Source organism: Sapajus apella, unplaced genomic scaffold (genome assembly GCF_009761245.1).
Source record: "Sapajus apella isolate SASKATOON/1434 unplaced genomic scaffold, GSC_monkey_1.0 scaffold23, whole genome shotgun sequence".
In the NCBI taxonomy this organism is placed as follows: Eukaryota; Metazoa; Chordata; class Mammalia; order Primates; family Cebidae; genus Sapajus; species Sapajus apella.
This window is the reverse complement of record NW_022436963.1, coordinates 31,523,041-31,542,704: the sequence shown is the minus strand read 5'-3', so window position 1 is coordinate 31,542,704 and position 19,664 is coordinate 31,523,041.

Here is a 19,664-nt window from a genome sequence, read left to right as displayed (position 1 = left end):
TATGCACAAACCCAAAAATAAATTCCTACCTGGTAGGATTTAAAGGGGTCTTTTAAAGGGGATTTTTATAAAATATCTCTCTGATCTATATGAAACTCCCTTAATAAGAGACTGTCTAAGGCTGAAGATGCAAATTATCTAGGGAAGAAGAATGACAGGGACTAAAATTATTTCAAAGTGTTTTGATCAGTGGTCACTAATTTCGAATCTACAGGAGTCATGCAGGTAAAGTAAATGAGTAAAGCCGTAGACTGTGGAGTGACAAGAGGGAGTGGTGGGGACTGCAGCTAGCTAATGCGTCCATACATCCCCTGAATGGAGAGCAGCTACTCAGCTCTAGCTCATTATTGCCAGGCAGGAATGTGAGCCTTCAGTGACCCCATACTTTTTTTAAAGCCTAAACATCTAGATGTTCATTTTTGAGTGAAGATATATGAAATTTCTTGACAACTAATACAAAAAAAAAAAAAGTTTTAACACTGTGCAGGCTAACACCAGACTAAACAAATACCATCAAACCATAACTGTTGGCTTGTGGACACCAGTTGGAAAATTCTGATTTAAATTGATCATGAGAGGTCATTTCCTGAGCTTTGAGAGAGAGTTAATGCAAAGGAATTGGGGGTGCCCATGCAGAAAATGAGTATAGAAATGGGTTGCTGATTGTGCAGAAACACTTCACCACATTACAATTTGCTCTTCTGCTGCTTCAAAGAACATGAGATGGATCTTAAAAGATTTGCTGGAGGTTTCATCCCTCTATTCTTAGCAGGGTGCTGGCTCGCAGGAAGAGCAGTGTGTGTGTGCCTGCATGCACACACATGCACACACATGCTTTGAGTTAATAATTGTATTAAAAAGTAGAATAAAAATGTGGGGTATAATATGATTATCTTAAGCCACATCTTTTGGAATTCATAGGTAACCTCAATTCAATTGACTATGCATAGGGCTGAAATTAACTGCAGGTAATTTGTTCATCTAAACCCATTTGTTCACAAGAGAACCATTCCCTGGGGGAGCTGTTAGCAGTTTTCTCCCAACTAGGCCAAAAGCAGCAGCCCAGCCTAACTCCTACAACTCAGATGCTACCAGTCAGTCAGAAACCAATCTAGAAACTTACACACGACCTTCTGTACAAGGTGTGGCTGGTGTTTTTGAAACAAGATGCCACTTCACGGTGGCCTGGTGCTTCAGGTTACTTTCATGGGCAGCAACAGAATCAAGATTCCTGTGTATAAATGTTTTCATTCAACAACTTCTTTATTCCCACACGTGAGTAATGACCATCAGATAGCCTGGGCATAGTCTCAGGAGCCACTGACTGCTGGCTGAGGCCAGCATGGTGTACACAGAGCTGACAGTGGCTGCCAGCAAAGTGCAAAGATGTGTTCCAGGACCACGTTTTAAGAGACACTTTGACAAGCATCAGAAGGCAAGCTGCCTGGATGGTGGAGAGATGGGGACCATGGCAAAGGAAGAAGAAACAACAAACATGAGAGACGTGAGCACTGCCTTTAAGACTTGACGATTTGCCACAAGAGAGGGGATCCAGAAAGCATAATTAAAACCAATGAATGGCGGCTAATTTACTCTGCGAGCATTTATTTAGTGCCTGCAATGTAACAGGACAGTGCTAAAAACAAAGAACTCAATGGTAAGCTTTGCAAGAGGTAGGCTAATATCAAAGGCACAGAATTTTGTGCATAAGGAAGCAGGTGGTGGTAGATATTTTGAAAAGATTGGATGTTTCAGGAATATTGACATCTTGCCACGTAAGTGGCCAAAGAGAAGTTTGATGAAGAGTTATCAATATGAGCAGAAAAGGCTTGGAGCTGCCCAAACTGCCACTAATGCTATCATCAGCCTTCCTCTGTACACAACTTTTACCTTAATTATTTTTTCCATCCAGTCTTCTATTTTATTTTTATAGCCATATAAAATTGACAGGAATTAAAATTATTTCAAAGTGTTTCAATCAGTGGTCACTAATTCCAAATCTACAGAAGCCATCCAAGTTAAGTAAGCGGGTAAAGCAGTAGAATGGGGGGTGACAATAGGGGGTGATGGTAGGTATTTTACTTTTATACGGCTATTGCCATATAACACTGTGCAGTCCAGCACTAGACCAAACAAATACCATCAAACAGTAACTGTTGGCTTGAGGAATCTATTTGGAAAATTCTGATTTAAATTGATCATGTGATGTCATTTCCTGAGATTTCAGAGAGGTTTAATAAAATAGTTATATTTTTATATGGCTACAAAAATGATCATATAAAAATAAAATAGAGGACTAGATAGGGAAAAAATATTAATGTAAAAGTAATGTACTACTTCTAGCATATTTTTCATACATTTTCACAGGTAAGAAAACTAAGCTTTAGTGTTTGTATTAGTCTGTTCTCACACTGCTAATACAGACAGACCTGAGACTGGGTAATGTATAAAGGAAAGAGGTTTAATTGACTCCAGTTCAGCATGGCTTGGGAGGCCTCGCAAATATGGCAGAAGGCAAAGGAGAGGTAAGAGCACATCTTACGTGGTGGCTGGCAAGCAGGCGAACTGCCCTTTATAAAACCATCAGATCTCGTGAGACTTATTTACTATCACAAGAACAGCACGGGAAAAACCCCCATGATTCAATTACCTTCCAGGGGGTCTCTCCCATGACACATGAGGATTATGGGAGCTGCAATTCAAAATGAGATTCGGGTAGAAACACAGCCAAACCATACCAGTGTTAGAATGGTTTTAGAGGATCATGCCGCTCAAGGAACCCCTCAAGGAACCCTCACTGTCATCCGAAATCAGAAAAAATCTTGGACATCATCAAATCTCCACCAAACCGAGGGCTCTCCTTCATGGGACACCTGACAGGTGTCACAGAGGGAATTCCAAAAGGGAAACGGCACCGGTGGTCTAGGGAGACCTCCCAGGGCACTCATGAAAAACCCAAACTCATTCTCCTTCTACCACCCACTCTATCTCGTACTGTTCTTCTCCTTGAGATAGGTGTTTTCGCTCCTTTTGAAAATGTTGGCCAGGCGCAGTGACTCATGCCTGTAATCCCAGCACTTTGGGAGGCTAAGCCAGGTAGATCACCTGTCAGGAGTTCGAGACCAGCCTAGCCAACATGGTGAAACCCTGTCTCTACTAAAAAATACAAAATCAGCCAGGCATGGTGGTGTGTGCCTATAATCCCATTTACTTGGGAGGCTGAGGCAGGAGAATTGCTTGAACCCCGGAGGCAGCAGTTGCAGTGAGCCAAGATCACGCCACTGTACTCAGCCCAGGTGATAGAGACCCTGACCACCTCCCCCCTCCCACCAAAAAAAGAGCCAACTTGTTTCTGCCTTAGGACCTTTGCACATACTGTCCCCTCTACCTGGAACACACCTGCCCTGATCTTCAGGTGGATGAAGCCCTCTAATCATCCACTCAGTCCTATTACCCTGCTTAATTTTGGTTATGCAACTCATCAGAGATGCAAAGTTACTTTATGTATCTATGTGTCAGTCGTGTGTGTTCATTTCTGGGAGCAGAGCTGTCCTGGGAGCAGAAACCCTATTGGCCTTGTTCATCATCACATCTGGGGGCCAAAGTAGTGTCCAGCACATGGCAGGCACTTGAACTCCTCTTGATTGTTGAACAAACACAATACTGAAAAACTGTGTAACAAACTGTTAATAGTGGGGGAAAAAAAAAACTTCTTTGAGATTTTTGTGTGTGTATGTGCAACCTGCAATCAATGCACAAAACCAGTCTTGGTTGAAGACAGAGCTAATTTTCTTAGTGCTGATACATCTCCACTTGCAAGGTGAACAGACCACAGAAACTACGTTGAAATCTCCCTTTGCTGAGATGAATTCTCACTCTCTACCTGGGGACTGGAGTCTATAGATTTCAGTTACCGAAAGTGTCACCACAAGTAATAGTCACTTAAATTCCTTGGCTTTGTAGAAGTTGAAATCCAAGTCAGCTAAACCAGAAACACCTTCACTGATCTGGTTATGTTCCATAGAAACTGGAAGAGTTCCCAGCAGAGGCTTCCTAACTTCCAGCAATTATCTTAAGGTCTGATTAGCATTTTAAATGTCACCTGTATAAATTAAAACTGTTTACATCTCACAATGTCATTATTTTGTGATTCAGTTTTACCTCAGCTAGCCAAAACCTGCTTTTTGGAAAATCCCATTCAAAATGCTCTCTGTTGGATTAGGCCTGGTACAATCTCCCTCTTGGTTCAAAAATCTAGCTTCCCTTTTTATTCTTCACTTTGGTAATCTCAGTTTCTTTCCTTGGAACAGTTCATGTATTTGAGGTATCAAACTCGGCAGCAAGACTATTTGAAAACAGTTATTTTGGTTATTTAACTTAACACAATCTACAGCTGGCTTAAAGAAAACAAATGGAGATTTCTGAATATAGTTCTACATCAATCAAGCATCACTCATCATCACCTATCTAATTGGTCTATGAGCTACTTTCCCAGGTATTGGAGGATGGGATAATGATTTTTGGAGGTCACCTCTACTCCTGGTCGTCTCTTACAAAAAGCAATACAGTCAGGTGCTGCAAAACAACATTATGGCTAACAGTGGACTGCATATACGACAGTGGTCTCATAGGATTATAATACCGTATTTTTACTCTACGGTTTCCCTGGTTAGCTATATTTAGATACACACATAATTAACCATTGTGTTACCATGGCCTACAGTATTCAGTACAATAGCATGCCATACAGATTTGCAGCCTAGGAGCAATAGGCTATACAGATAGCCTGGGTGTGTAAAAGGCTGCACCACTGGGTTTGTGTAAGTACATTACATGATGCTCACACAGTGACGAAATTTCCTAATGACACATTTCTCAGTACGTATCCCCACCATCAAGTGATGCATGATTATATTTAAAAATAACTTCTTTTTTCGCATACTTTATGCCACCAGCATTTGACTAATTTTCCTTATTTTGCTCCAGAATTAGAGTGCAGAGGCATTTTATGCTTCTCCAGTCAAAGGCACCTGGGTGTAAAAGAAAACACCTAGGCTAGGAAGTCACTTGGGTAGCAATTTCCATCTTTGCTCCTCTACTTACAGCTGTAGGACCTGAAGCAAGTCCCTGTACCTCTCTTTGCCTCAGCTTTCTCATGCCCAATGTCTTGCAGGGAATCATCAAGGAATAAAGTAGAGACCCTGCCCTCAGTCCATCTGGAGGTCAGACCTATACAGGAGACACTTGAGGGTCAGCTACAAATATGCCACCCAGTGATTTTTCTAAACTTCCAGCAGCCACAGCGATCTTTCTAAACTTCCCATCAGATTGTGTCACTTCCTTGCTCATAACCCTCCAAAACAGAGGTCGGCAAGCCTTTTCTTAAAGGGCAAGATAGCAAATATTTTTGGTATTGTGGGCCATAACTTCAACACAACCATTCAAGTCCACCCTCACAGCATGAAAGTAGCCCTCGCCTGTGTGGAAACAAATGGGCTTGGATGTATTCCTGTAAGACAGTCCACCCCTCCAGCCCTATCTCTCACCCATCCGCCCCTCCTCCACCATGCTTCAGCCACACAGGCCCTTGCTTTCAGTTTCTGGAATATTCTAACCCTGCTCCCCCTCATCGTGGGGACTTTGCCTTAGCCATTCCCCTTGCGTGGGCAGTTCTGCTTCCAGATCAGCTCACGTCTGGCTCCCTCTTGACAACTGTCTCTCAGCTTAATATCAATTCGAGGGGTTTCCATGACCACCAGTCAGCCAGCCACAGTGAAACAGACCTCTCTGCTTTATTTTCTCACAGTATGTATCACTCTCCGGTAAGTGGTACTATGGAGTCGGTTCCCACAATAACAGCTTGGGACGCAGTCTGCTGATATTTTCTCAGTCTTATGCAAACTTATGCTAACTTAATTTTTGTTGTCTGTTAATTGTGGTAAAGTTCATATAATATACAACTTGCCACCTTAACCATTTTTAAGTGTACCGTCCGGTGGCATTGAGCATATTCACATTGTTGAGCAACCAGCACTACTCTTCACCTCCAGAGCTCTCCATCTTGCAAAACTGAGACTCTGTGCCTGCAAAGCAATAACTCTCATTCCTCCCTCTACACCTCCAAGCCCTGGCAACACCTTATCCATTTTTAACATTAACTCTCACATGCAAAATCCGATTTTAAAAGTCAATTTCTTCTAACCAACTTTCCTACCAAATTTCCACCCCGAGCCCATTTCATGTAGAGATTCTGGAACCACCACTGCTATTGCATATTTTATCTACTTGTTGTCTTTTTTCTCTGTGTAATGTAAGCTCCATGCAAACAGGAACATTTTTTCCTCCCTGGACAGGAAACACCTGGCACAGGCTAACACAGAGCGGGTGCTCTGCAAATGTTAATAAGTAAACAAATAAGCGAATAAATGACTGTGCTCTTGGTTGGGTCAGACTTTGAGCTGCCTCCCAGCAGCTTTGGATAAGTAAAGAAGAGAAAGAACTTCAGCTCATGGCAACAGCAGAAAGCAGGAGCTCCCTGGAGGCCTGGGTAGTGTCTAAATTATATCAGCAGCACCAAGTACTACTAATAGCACATGAAGAAAGAAAGGAAGTGGAGAGGAGAAGAAGGGAACAGGCGGGTAGGAATTCAGGTAGAAGAGAGAATGAGAATGTAATTTCCACAGAGAATATGCAGTTGGGAGTCTTGGAAAGAAAAGACTAAGAAAGTAGGAAGTTAGATTGTTAAAGATCTAGTACTATAGGTCATGTGAACCTCCTGGCTCCTGACCAGGGAAAGCAAGGATGCCGGGGCTGTGTGAGGAAAATGATGTGTTGCACCCCGTGCAAAAACTGTATTTCAAAACATCAGCCAACAACTGGAGTTAACATTCCCATGGCAGAAGCCTCATCATAATGAATCTTCACAAACAGTGGAGGTGATATGTTTTGGCGCTGTGTCTCTACCCAGATCTCATCTCAAGCTTTAATTCCCACGTTTCAAGGGAGGGACCTGGAGGGACATGATTGGATCATGGGGACAGTTTCCCCCATGCTGTTCCCATGATAGTAAGGGAATTCTCCCAAGATCTGATGGTTTCATAGGTGTTTGGCAGTTCCTCCTTCCCGCTCTCTCTGTCCAGCCACCTCGTGAAGAAGATGCCTGCTCCCCCTTCACATTCCGCCATGATTTTATGTTTCCTGAGGCCTCCTCAGCTATGTGGAACTGTGAGTCAATTAAACCTCTCTCCTTTATACATTACCCAGTCTCAGGAAGTTCTTTACAGAAGTGTGAAAATGAACTAATACAGGAGGGGAACAAAAAGTACCTGCACCAAGATATCCAGTGTGACTGCTCAAGAAGAAGGAATAGAAAGAATGTCCCATGGAGCCGGCATCTGGTTCAGTCCCCTTGTGATCTCTACTCTTGTCTCCAGCCAATGTCTCTGTGACCCTTGACTCCGACCAGGTAGAGGAGATACTGAGCAACAGTGGGTGGGGATCGGGGGAGACTGTATATTTTCCTGCCCAGGAGCAGTCATTCATGAAGGATGTGACTCACCAACCAGCTTTGATCGTGATTTTGTGCATCAGGCCCCCAGGAATCCTGACTCATTCACTGAGCCATAAGGAGATTGTTTTAAAGTAGTTGAAATCTCACAGCAAGTTTATACAAACAGAAGTGGGTTAGGCGTGGGACTTGCTGATGTAAATTGGACTTACTCATTGATTCACATAGTGTCTCTCATAATGGATCCTATATGTAATTTTACCCAGAAGTGTTTGTTGTTCCTGCTGAGGTTAATAAGCCTTTGTTGAAAACTTACTGTGTGTAGCTGATCCTGGGTTGGATAATTATACACAGATGCTCTAAGTTCTTGAGGAATTCACAATCCAGTGGGGAAAAGTCAACTCAGTTCAGTCAGGATTTATTAGAAAGATGGCATTGGAAGGGAATGTGGAAACAAACTAGTCCCATCTACTCATTTTGCAAATTAGAAATTGATTGGCTGAGGTTAAATGAAGGAAACTGACCTATAATTAGATGAGCTGACACCCAGGGAAGGGGATCTTTGAAGCCTGGTTGTCATTGAGCTATATGCTAGGGAAGGAGGGGTGGGATAAAACAAAGGACCCTGCTGTGACTGAGCCTGAAGAACTTTTAAAGAGATGGCACTGATGCAGTAGAGTGTTAACACAACATATGAATGATACAGGTGATGCCTGCAGAGTTCAGAGGAGAGAGCAGGAATGGTCGAGATGGACCTTTTGGAGGAGATGATGCTTGGGCTGGGCCTTGAAGGAAAGGGAGGATTTGAGAAAAATGAGTGAAGCAAAACAGCAGAGACAGCAGGGGTGAAGCTGTAGAGTCTGAACAGGCAGGGCAAAAGCAAACAGCAGAGCTCGAGCACGCTCACCTGCAGAACAGCATTGTAAAGGGGCACCAAAAGTCTCACCTTTGAGCAATTCTGGACCTCTCTGTGTACTGGTAAATGCATCACAGCCAGCTCTTGGGGAGGGGAAAAGCCCTGATGTATAGCTTCTGCCCATTTTCATGTTGCAAATACTCCCTCTGCAGCTGACCTCAAGGATGGCTGAGATTAACAATAGGCTCACAGATTTCCTGAAAATTAACTATCAGTTCTTAGAAGCGGTGTTCTAAGTGTCCTTAAAACACCATTACCTGAGACCCTCTCTGTTTACAAGAATGTTTCTCTCCTGGTATTTTTATAATAGCTGTCCCTTGTTGAGCATTTATGGGTCAGGGTCTGCGCTAATGTTTGACATGCATTATGTCCTTAATTCCTTAGAAGAACTCTGTGGGGGTCTTGTTTTCCTTAGCAATTAATATTGCCATTTTGTAGATGGGAAAACTGATATTTAAAGAGAGATCAGAAAGCCAAATCCTTCTCTCTCTAAAACACATACTCTTTCTGTTTGTTTGTTTTATTGTAAGTTCTGGAATACGTGGTACAGGACATGCAGGTTTATTAAATAGGTAAACATGTGCCATGGCAGTTTGCTGCACCTGTCAACCCATCAGCTAGGTATTAAGCCCCACATACAGTAGCTCGTTATCCTGATGCTCTCCCTCTACAGCTCCCCCTGACAGGCCCCAGTGTGTAGTTTGCTTCCCTGCATCCACATGTTCTTATTGTTCAGCTCCCACCTATAAGTCAGAACATGCAGTGTTTGGTTTTCTGTTCCCGTGTTAGTTTGCTGAGATAATGGCTTCCAGCTCCATCCATGTCCCTGCAAAGCACATAATCTCATTTCTTTTTATGCTGTACAGTATTCCATAGTGTTTATGTACCACATTTTCTTTATCCAGTCTTTCATCAATGGGCATTTGGGTTGATTCCATATCTTTGCTACTGTGAACAGTGCTGCAATGAACATACATGTGCACGTGACCTAAAAGAGACACACATTTAGGTCTTCACATGACCTAAATTCCTGCTTTAAGATTTTACATTAGCCACATAATTTATATTCCTTTGGGATATACCTAGTCATGGGATTGCTGGGTCAAACAGTATTTCTGGTTCTAGATCTCCGTAAAACTCATTCTCTTGGATTTTTAATATACTCTTTCTCTTCCTCTGGTCACCGTTCATATTATTCTCATCATTATTATTCTTGTGATGCTCTTTTAATCTTCAGAACTCTTTAGACCCTGTGCTTTAAACACAAACCAGAGACATGACATGCAGTGGACCTACTGTCCACCTTCAAATATGAAAGACAGTAAGGGTAGTCACTTAAACTTATAAGTATACTTTATTGCTTCAATTTTCAAATTCTTCTATTTTAATAAAAGGTTAAGAAAGTAAGTATGTATGTATATATGTATATTTCTTATAGAGAAAGTACCAACATCTGACTAGATAAAATGAAAAGGCAATCTTCTGGCATTTCTTAAATTTTAGATCCCACAATGCTTTGAGGGAGGAGTTAGTAGAACAAACGCCTGACTGCTGAATTTTTTCCTCTTGACTCTCCAAGTTATTCTAAGACAATATCTTTGGTCAAGTTCCAAGGAAGCAGATCCTAAGATGAGGATTCTTATGAGGGGGATTTTTTGAGGGAGCTGTATGAGTTAGCTTAGGCTACCATAACAAAATACCGCAGGAAGTATGGCTTCAACAGAAATTTATTTTCTCATCATTCTGGAGGCTGGAAGTCGAAGATCAAGGTATGAGTAGGTCAGATGTCTTCCGAGACTCTGTCCTTTACTTGCAGATGGCTGCCTTCTTGTTGTGTCCTCACATGGCCATTTCTCTGTGCACGTGCACCCCTGGTGTCTCTTTGTGTATCCAAATTTCCTCTTTTCATAAGGACACCAGTCAGCTTGGGTTAGGGCCCACCCTAATGGCCTTATTTTAACTAAGTCCCCTCTTCAAAGGCCCTACCTCCAAATACAGATGCATTCTGAGGTTCTGGGATTGAGATGAATGTAGGGAATAGGGGAGACACAATTCAGTCCACAACAGGAGTGCTCTCAGGAGAAGCCTGTAAGAAAGTAAGGGGAACAGGAGAAGGCAACAGAAAAGATGTGGTTTCAGCTACAGTCTAGCTTCAGTCTGATACCATGGAAAGCTCTGGAATATGATGGCATCAGAGAACACACCTGAATGCAAGGGAACTGGGCTTCTCCTGGTCTTTTACATGTAGCTGTGGGACCATAAGCTCCCAGGCATTTCCTACTGAGGCTGTTCTTGTGAATCAAGGGGAATTCTTTAGAAAAGGATCTAGGAAAGAGCTATGAGCAGCCAGCACTGCCAGCAGCTGGGAGATAAATGCACCAGCTGGGTAAATGGCATCTGGGCAGGGCTCCAACAATGTCTATTTCAGACAGGTAACCGAACTAAACTTCTAACAAAAAGAACTTCACTTTTGCCTAACCAACCAATCACAGTAATTTTTCAATGTGTTTTCCTGCATGAGAAACCTTACGACCTAAATTCCTGGTTTAAGATTTTACATCAGCCACAGACTCAAATATTTTGGGTAAAACTGCTGTGAACACTGCACAGAATTTCTTATGTGAGATTGAAATCCACATTTTGCATCACGACTCTAAAGCTCTTATAGGGCAAGGACTGTGTCTTATTCATTTGCAGGTCCTTAGAAACTAAGACAGTGCTTGGCACACAGCAGGTGCTTGATAAATGTGCTGATCAATTAGATGCTTAAGAAAACCTCAAGTAAGGTAAGCACCTTGCCCCATTTTGCCCATGACTTTTCCAGTTTTAAAAATAAAAGTGTCACATCCTAGGCATCTCATCAGTCCCAAGCAAACTAGGACAATTGGTCACCCTATGACTTGAGTCTTTCTCTGTGCTTTTGCATCATTGCTACATTTATGACAATCCAATCAATCGCTCCTTCATATTTCCTATGAAGTGTTACACTCATTGGCTGGGCAGGGTGGAGCATGCCTGTAATCCCAGGACTTTGGGAGGCCGGGGCAGGCAGATCACTTGAGGCCAGGAGTTCTAGACCAGCCTGGCCAACATGGAGAAATTCCATCTCTACTGAAAATACAAAAAAAAAAAAAAAAATTGGCTGGACGTGATAGTGCCTGCCGGTAATCTCAGGTACTCAGGAGGCTGAAGCATGAGAATCGCTTGAACCCAGGAGGCAGAGGTTGCAATGAGCTGAGATCATACCACTGCACTACAGCCTGGTTGACAGAATGAGACTCTGTCTGAAAAAAATAAATAAAAGTAAAAGAGTTACACTCATAGAATTTCTTCAAAAAGGTGCATGTAATTGTTCCTGCTGCGGCAATTTGGATCATTTTTACTTTTCTTGTCTCTAATAGAAACCACCGAACTACCCACAAAACTTTGACGTAGGAAATATGAGCCTGCAGTTCTTCCTTTCTTTCTTCCTTCTCAACCCCTAGGAGAGCCAGTGCTCTTTAGTGAATCTCTGGGTGCCTTCCCGGACCTTGCTGCAGGCTTGAAAAAGAAGTCTGAATACTTCTAAGGCTTCAGACATTTTTCTTCTTCATCCTCTATATCAAAATGTATCTGTTCCACATCATATTCTCCAGCTAGATAGTGATGACTCTGTCCTCAAAATAACACTGATTTCATCTAGTTGGAAAAATAAACACCTAAGCACTGGGGCATTTTTTTGTCTGCTCTTAGACCTCTATTGTGCTCTGCTGGCCAGGACTTTTGGAGCAGCTAACAATATAAACACGGTGCAGACAAGCTTAATGCCAAAATGAAAGGAACGGGAGGTGGAGGTTATTGGTTTGCATAAACAAAAAGTCAGCTCAAGGCATCCACACACACAGCCAGTGCTCTTTCTCTCCCTCCCAGCTCTGCTCTCCGTGGTATTACTGTCTTTCAGTTTCAGACAAATTCTCTTCATGGGATGAGAAGCCTATCTCCAACAGGGCCAGGATATCATCATCCTTGACACACACACTGACACAGGACTAAACATCTCCCCCTTTAAAAATCCATACTCAACTCTCACCCAGATACTGGTTGTGCTGGTAGGTCATGGAGGAACATGTCTACCCTGAACCGGTCATTCTGGCTGAAGAGAGTGGGACCTTCTGATAGTTGGGCTGGGTCTCTTGCGTCCTCCGTGGCTGATGAAAGTGTAACTGAGCCTTTATTATAAAAATCATAAGGGGGTTTTTTTGTGGGGTTTTTTTTCCTTGTTTTCTTCCAGGCACACCGGCTTGCTCATAGTCGTTTCTGTAGAGGGGAGTCACTAGTAATTGATTACCTTCATATCCTAACCCCCCAGGGCTGTCTGAAAGATTCATGAAATTGTTTTTCTTTTAGAGAACAATGATCCCTAGGTCATGCAGACCTCCTTGAGAGCATCCAGAAGCTTGATTGGGCTGAGGGATGCAAACAGTTTTGACCATGAAGGGAACCTCACCTCCTGCCTTACTCATAAAAACCCCTGGTTATGTTCAAAGGCAGATCAGATTTGAGAGTTCATCTCTCCCATCTTCTTTGGCTTTGGTCAAATCAAATAAACTTTTCTCTGTTCCTAAGCACTGATGTGTCGGTATATGGCTTACTGTGCATCAAGTATGCAAAACTGAATTTTGAGGTTCTACAACAAAAGGAAGATGAAAAGAGAGGAAGATCTAGGTCAGGGGCTGACAAAAACTGAAGCTATGAAAACCATTCATCTGGTCCGATGCTTTCCCTACCTACAAGGCTTTTCTTCATAGCCATCCTTAACCCATCACAGCATTATCTGCTAAAGCCCTGTAGCCTTATTTAGAATCTGCTTGAAGAAAGGGATAAAAATATGCTATTAAATAATAATAACTGCCTTTAAAGGATGAAATGTCAAAGTACACTTGCTTAGGTATGCTGCAAACGTAAGGTGAGAGATGCTTTCTGAAAGGGGGAGATTTTGCTGAAGCAGGCTGGGAAAGTTTACAGGTATTTTGGCCAAGTTTCCCCAAGTTGAGGCCAGAAAGACCTGCCTGCACCCAGCTGCGTTCTCCATTCATTCAAACTGCTGGTAGCAACTTCACCCTCTAATTGCCTGTGGTTAGTCATTATGTCTCAGCTGCAAGATTTGGGAATGCCAAGAAGCCAGCACACCCAGAGGTCTTTTGTGTTTTAAATACTTGGACCAAAATTTTTTTTCCGAAGCAAAGTTACCATTTAGACACATGTGAGCCAATGGACTCTGGCTGGAAACATTTCAGGCAATCCAACTTTGAAATCCCTGAAGTTCACAGAAGAAACTCAGAGTAGCAGCGTACATAGAAATGAGATTTTACAATCCTCTGCGTTTATTCTTCTGCATGGCACAGACTATAAAATGAGTTAGCCAAATCAGTTAGGAGAATTCAGTTCAATTCTATGAACATCAATTGAGCTCTGTTTCAGTGAGAATGCTTTCAGCTGCAAATAACAGCTGAATGAGCCAATTAAAGTTGGCTTTAAATAATAGGGATTAATTACCTCACATAACAAGAAGTTGGAGAGAGACAGGTCCAGAAATTGGTTAATCTCGAAGCTAGATAATGCCAAGAATATTGGTTGGCTTTTTTGCCATTCCCCTGAAGAGATCATCATGATTTCAAGATGGCTGCCACAGCTTCAAATGTAACATCTTCACACAACAACATCCAAAATTAGGAAGGAAAGTGGGATTTCTCCATGCCCATCTGTTTTTCTAGAATGAAAAGTCTTTGTCACAGTCTTTTTCAACAGACTTTCTCTTGCTTCTCTTTGGAGAGAATTAGATCACACAGACATCCCTAAATCAATAATCCAGAATAGAGGAATATGATAGTCCTAAAGGCTATAGACCAATCATGATTCGTTCCCTAGATCTGGGCCCACCTTTCTTGAACATGTTGTCTTCTAAACAACTTTAGAGACCTGTTGGTAAGGAAAAAAAGGTGAAGCAGTGCCTTCTAAGCAAGCCACAGTGTCCTTCCTCAGGCATCTACCTCTGTGCTCTGCACTGAACATATGAAGATGAACAAACCACAGCCACTATTATAAGGGAGCACCCACACAACGATTTATATTAATTGCTTCCCCTGCTTAATTATAAAATGGATTGGAAGTGTAAAGAACTTTGCCAGATTGTATGTTCTAAAAATGACTACAACAGAATCTTTCATCTCATATGCTCTTCTTACATATGACTTTAACATTCTGCCCAATGAAAGATGGGGTCTGTATTCCCTCCCTTTGAATCAGCAAGGGCTGTGATATTATGTGACTTATAAGACTGGATCTTAAAAGTTGCATTGACTTAAAAGTCATATTGACTTTGAAGATCTAGCCTTAGGAGTCACTTGTACACTCTCGGAACGCTCCTTTGTGGAACCCAGCCACCATGCTAGGAGGAAGCCCAAAGTTCGCAGGGAGAGCCCAGCACCAAGCTGCCAGCCATGTAAGCCAGCCTTCAGCCCTGGTCGAGCCATTGTAGCTGGTGCCCTGTGGATGAGACAGGGACTGCCCTGACCAAAGCACAATTTTTGAGCAAAATAAATGATTACTGTTTGTATAAGTCAAAGTTTGGGGGTAGCTTATTAGATAGCAACAGATAACTGAAACCAAGCTAACATTAGAATTAAGTTTTCAAAATGGCATAAATTAGCTACTATCAGAGCAAAAAAAAAAAAGAAGATATAAATGTCTCCTGAGAGAAGAGAAAGGGCAGTTATAGAAGAAGGGGCTTTAGGGCTTGGTCTCAGAAGATGAATAAAGTCCAGAAGATGGACAACAGAAGTGTAATAAAGTGGACACACATGGTGGTTTGAGAAAATGTGAAGTATATGGTGGATGTCTGTGGGCTTTGCCTCCTGTGATAGACCTTACTGTTGATCACCAAGATTTCTGATTCTCCTTTCTGTCCAGACACACCTTCTTGAAGTTAGATATGGCCTGTGGCTTGCTTTGGCCAGTTAATTATCATAGGAAGTGTCATGAGTCTCTTCTGGTGAAATATTTAGGAGCCTGTACACAATTTCCCCATTCTGTTGACTTCAATCTTGAGGCCTCCTGCTGAGATAGTGATATCATAAGATGGTGGAGTTTCTGTCATCCTGATTCCCTGAGTGTAACCTAGTTTTCTTCAAAAACAAAACAAAACAAAAAATGCTACCCTTAACTGGTTTTGTTGTTTTGTTTTGTTTAGTTTTGAGGCAGGGTCTTGCTATGCTGCCAGGCTGGAGTGCAGTGGCTATCACAGGTGTGATTACAGCACACTACAGCCTCAAGCTCATGGCCTTGAGGAATCTTCCCACCAGCTGCCTTAACCCAGTTCTGAGGCCCTGGCCAAAGCCAGAGAGTTCCCTTTAGGACAGTCAATCAAGTACATGCCCCAGCCACTTGTCATATAAGGCTCTCATGCTCCAGGCCATTATACACATACCCGAATTGCCTCAGGGCAAATTACTCTACAACCAAGGACGGCCTCTAAACTCCAGAGCCACTGAAATCATTCAAATTAGCCACTCCTACATCTGCATGCCCTGCTTACCTTCTCCTTCCCACAGAAACCACAGTGCCCACAGTTCCCTCCTCTTCCTCTGTGTCATGACTAGCAAAGGTGCATCCCTGAAGTGGTGTTTCGTGGGGTGCTGTGTTCTCCCAGGGAGCTGTATTTCTTCTCTTGATCTGCATCTGGTCTCACCAAACCTCACCCATGGTCATATGGTTAAAACAGTGAGTTACTATGACAAGCCCAAGTCTCCTGCTAACCTGCACTGGGCATGTCACTAGTGCAGTTAGTACAACTTTACCGCTTTTAAACCATTGGGTTCATGAGGTTGTTGGTTACTGTGGTGTCATCTAGCCCACCCTGACTGAGTACTGCCCAGTCTCATCTTCCCAATTCCCTTCTCAATTTTCTTTAAGAAATCATTTCTCTCTGACTCGTGTGGTTCCGATGTGTTGATTCTACTCTCTTGCCCCAGGATAACACATGTCACCCAAGCTCAGAAAATCAGCATAATTTATCTGTCTTTAAAAAGTCTCCAAAATCCAACCACTTACTTCCACCTTCAGTATCCTGGCCCATACCAACATCATTTCGTCACTGGATGACTATGCCTGCCTCTTTTCTGGCTTCCTCAGTCTCTTCTACAGTCTATTTTCAACATAATAATCAGAGGGGTTACGAGGAAATCACTTTTGAAACATAATTCACTTCATGTTACTCCTGCTCAAAACTGTCCTAGACCACCCATCTTACTTGGGAAAAGTCACAGTCATGACAGTAGTCAGCAAAGTCCTATCTGTTTGGCTCCTTGTTACTCCTCTATCCTCTCCTATTTCTTTCTCTCAGCTCACTTTATTTCAGCCACGATGGCTTATTCTGTTTGTGCTGCTGTAACAAAATATGAGACTGAGTAATTGATAAGCAACAGAAAGTTATTGCTCACAGTTCTGGAGGCCGGGAAGTTCAAGATCAAGGTGCCAGCATGTTTGGTGTCTGGTGAAGGCCCATTCCCAATTATGGCACCTTCTAGGTGTCTTCACAAGGCAGAAGGTAAAAGGGCAAAAAGGGTCTGAGCTAGTTCCCCCCTGCCCTTTTAGAAGGCACTGATTCATGAGGGCAGAGCCTTCCTTAGTCACTCTGCAAAAGGCCCCACCTCTTAATCCCACCACAATGGGAATTAAGTTTCAACATATGAATTTGGGGTGGAAGGGGGACATTTAGACCCTAGCACTGGCCTCCTTGCTTTTCACAAATATCTCAGGTTTGCCCCTGTCTCAGGCCTTGGTACTAGCCATCCCCTCTACCTGCAACATTCTTCCCCCATATATGATTCACTCCTTCATCTCCTTCCAATCTTTGTTCGGATGTCACTTTCATGGGGAAGCCTTCTGCAACACCCAACAGAAAACTCCAATCCGTGACTCCCAGCGTACCCTATCCTTCCTTCTTCCTTAGTTTATTGTCGATCGTAGCACCATCTGCAATGCCATATGTTTCACTCATCTGGCTTCACTAGAATATAAACTGCATGAGAGCAAGGACTTTTACCTGTTGTACTCACTACTGTATTCCCAGGGTTGGGAATAGTGTCCAGCACAGAATAACTGTCATAAATATTTTTTGAATGAATGATAGACTAAATGAATGAATTCCATCTCTTTAAGCACAGTTATTTATCCAAGAATAGGCGTATGACCCAAACCAGACCAAGACTTCTTAATTTCAGAGACTTTGGTTGGCATTACTGGAAATTTGTGACAGAGACTGACAGCTAGTAATCAACCCATTCATGAGCTCCTGCCCGTGGTGTGAAATTGTTGCTAGAAAGCAGTTACTCAGTCTGGGGCTATGTTTTCCAGCCCTTCCTGTGTTCACATTTGGTCATGTGGCTAATTCTCACTAAAGAGAGGTAAGAGAAGGCGCAGAGTAAACACTGTTTAAAAAGCCATTGCAGTTTCTACACGCTTTCCTTCCCTATTTACTAAGTAAACTCTGAGCCTTAAAGGATGGTGGGCCCTGAGTCACTCCATGGAGAAAATCCACCCACTAACAAGGAACACCTGCATCCAGATGTCGTAGGGAAAAATATAAGCTCTTTTTGGAAATCACAAAGATAATTAATTTTAAGAGGTTGCATCTTACAGCAGCTAGCATTGTGCCAACTAATTCAAACTGGCTGCTGAAAGCACAGAAGCCTACTTCCATCAATTCGTTGAACTCATTCTCCATACAGTTTTGTTCTCCTGCTGGTGAGGAGTTGTGTTCCTTTGGAGGAGAAGAGGCATTCTGTTTTTTGGAATTTTCAGCCTTTCTGCACTGTTTTTTCCTCATCTTTGTGGATTAATCTACCTTTGGTCTTTGATGCTGGTGAGCTTCAAATGGAGTTTCTGCATGGACATCCTTTTGGTTGATGTTGATGCTCTTCCTTTCTGTTTGTTAGTTTTCCTTCTAGCAGTCAGGGCCCTCTGCTGCAGGTCTGCTGGAGTCTGCTGGAGGTCCACTGCAGCCCCTATTTGCCTGTATCACCAGTGGAGGCTGCAGAACAGCAAAGATTGCCTGTTCCTTCCTCTGAAAGCTTTGTCCCAGACAGGCACTCACCAGATGCCACCTGAAGCTCTTCTGTATGAGGTATCTGTCTCTAGGTGTAAGCATGGATACCCAGGGCTGCTGAGACAGAGAGATGAGAGGTTCTGCCTGGGAAGAACATCCCTGAACTCACTGCTCACAGAGGGAAGCAGATGTGAAGAAACACCAGACTCACAATGACATCATTCCAGCCCCTGGATGAAGTTAGTTCTACCAGTGAACTCTTTCCATTATCTGAACCAATAAATAATCCTTTTTCACTCCAGCCAGTGTGAGGTGAGTTTTCTATTACTCATAACAGAAAGTCCTGACTGATAGCAAGTAGGTGGAGAAAGGTGGAAAAAGAAGATCCAAATGGAGTTCAAGACAAGATCATGGTGGACCTTGACCACCTAAGGACTTTGGAACTTATAAGCCATTGGCTTTTGTAAGAAAGGCACCAGATGAGGATCTGAGAATCCAAAACATCTTATTATAGAACCCCAGCAATAGCCAATGCTCTTTTCCAAAGGCGTAATCCACATCACAACTCAAATTTTTTTCTTGCCTACTGGAAGCAATCCGTCCTCACTCCATATGCCCTTCTGGACCTATCCTGCACTTCTACAATTTTCCTCTATGATAGGAACATTTTAAACTTTAAAAGACAGAAAGAAAATTGGGGTTCAATTTTCTCCAAGCAATGGGGATCTTGAGCACTTTCAGTGGTGTCGCTGAACACCAAGTACTCGTCCATCAGTCACTAATGCTTCAGGTCTGTTACCTGGGTGACAGCTGTTGTGGAACAGAGTATTCCAACCCACTTGGGATTGGTTTTAAAGCTATTTAAATTCCTAGAACGTTAACACTGAAGGAAGCTTTCCTCCTGTGTGATGTTGTTGATGTTTCTTAACCTTTCTGCGCTTTAATGTCCACATCAATATAGTGAATAATAAACAGGTTCCTGTAAAAAGATGTGATATGCTACATGTAAAGCACTTAGAAATGTGTCTTTTATATAGTAATCAACCTATCAATGTTAGCTATAATTTTTCCATTATAATTTATTTTTATAATTATCTATCCTTTCATTATTATTTATCTCTTCATTATTATTATTGATTAATTGACTACATACTGTA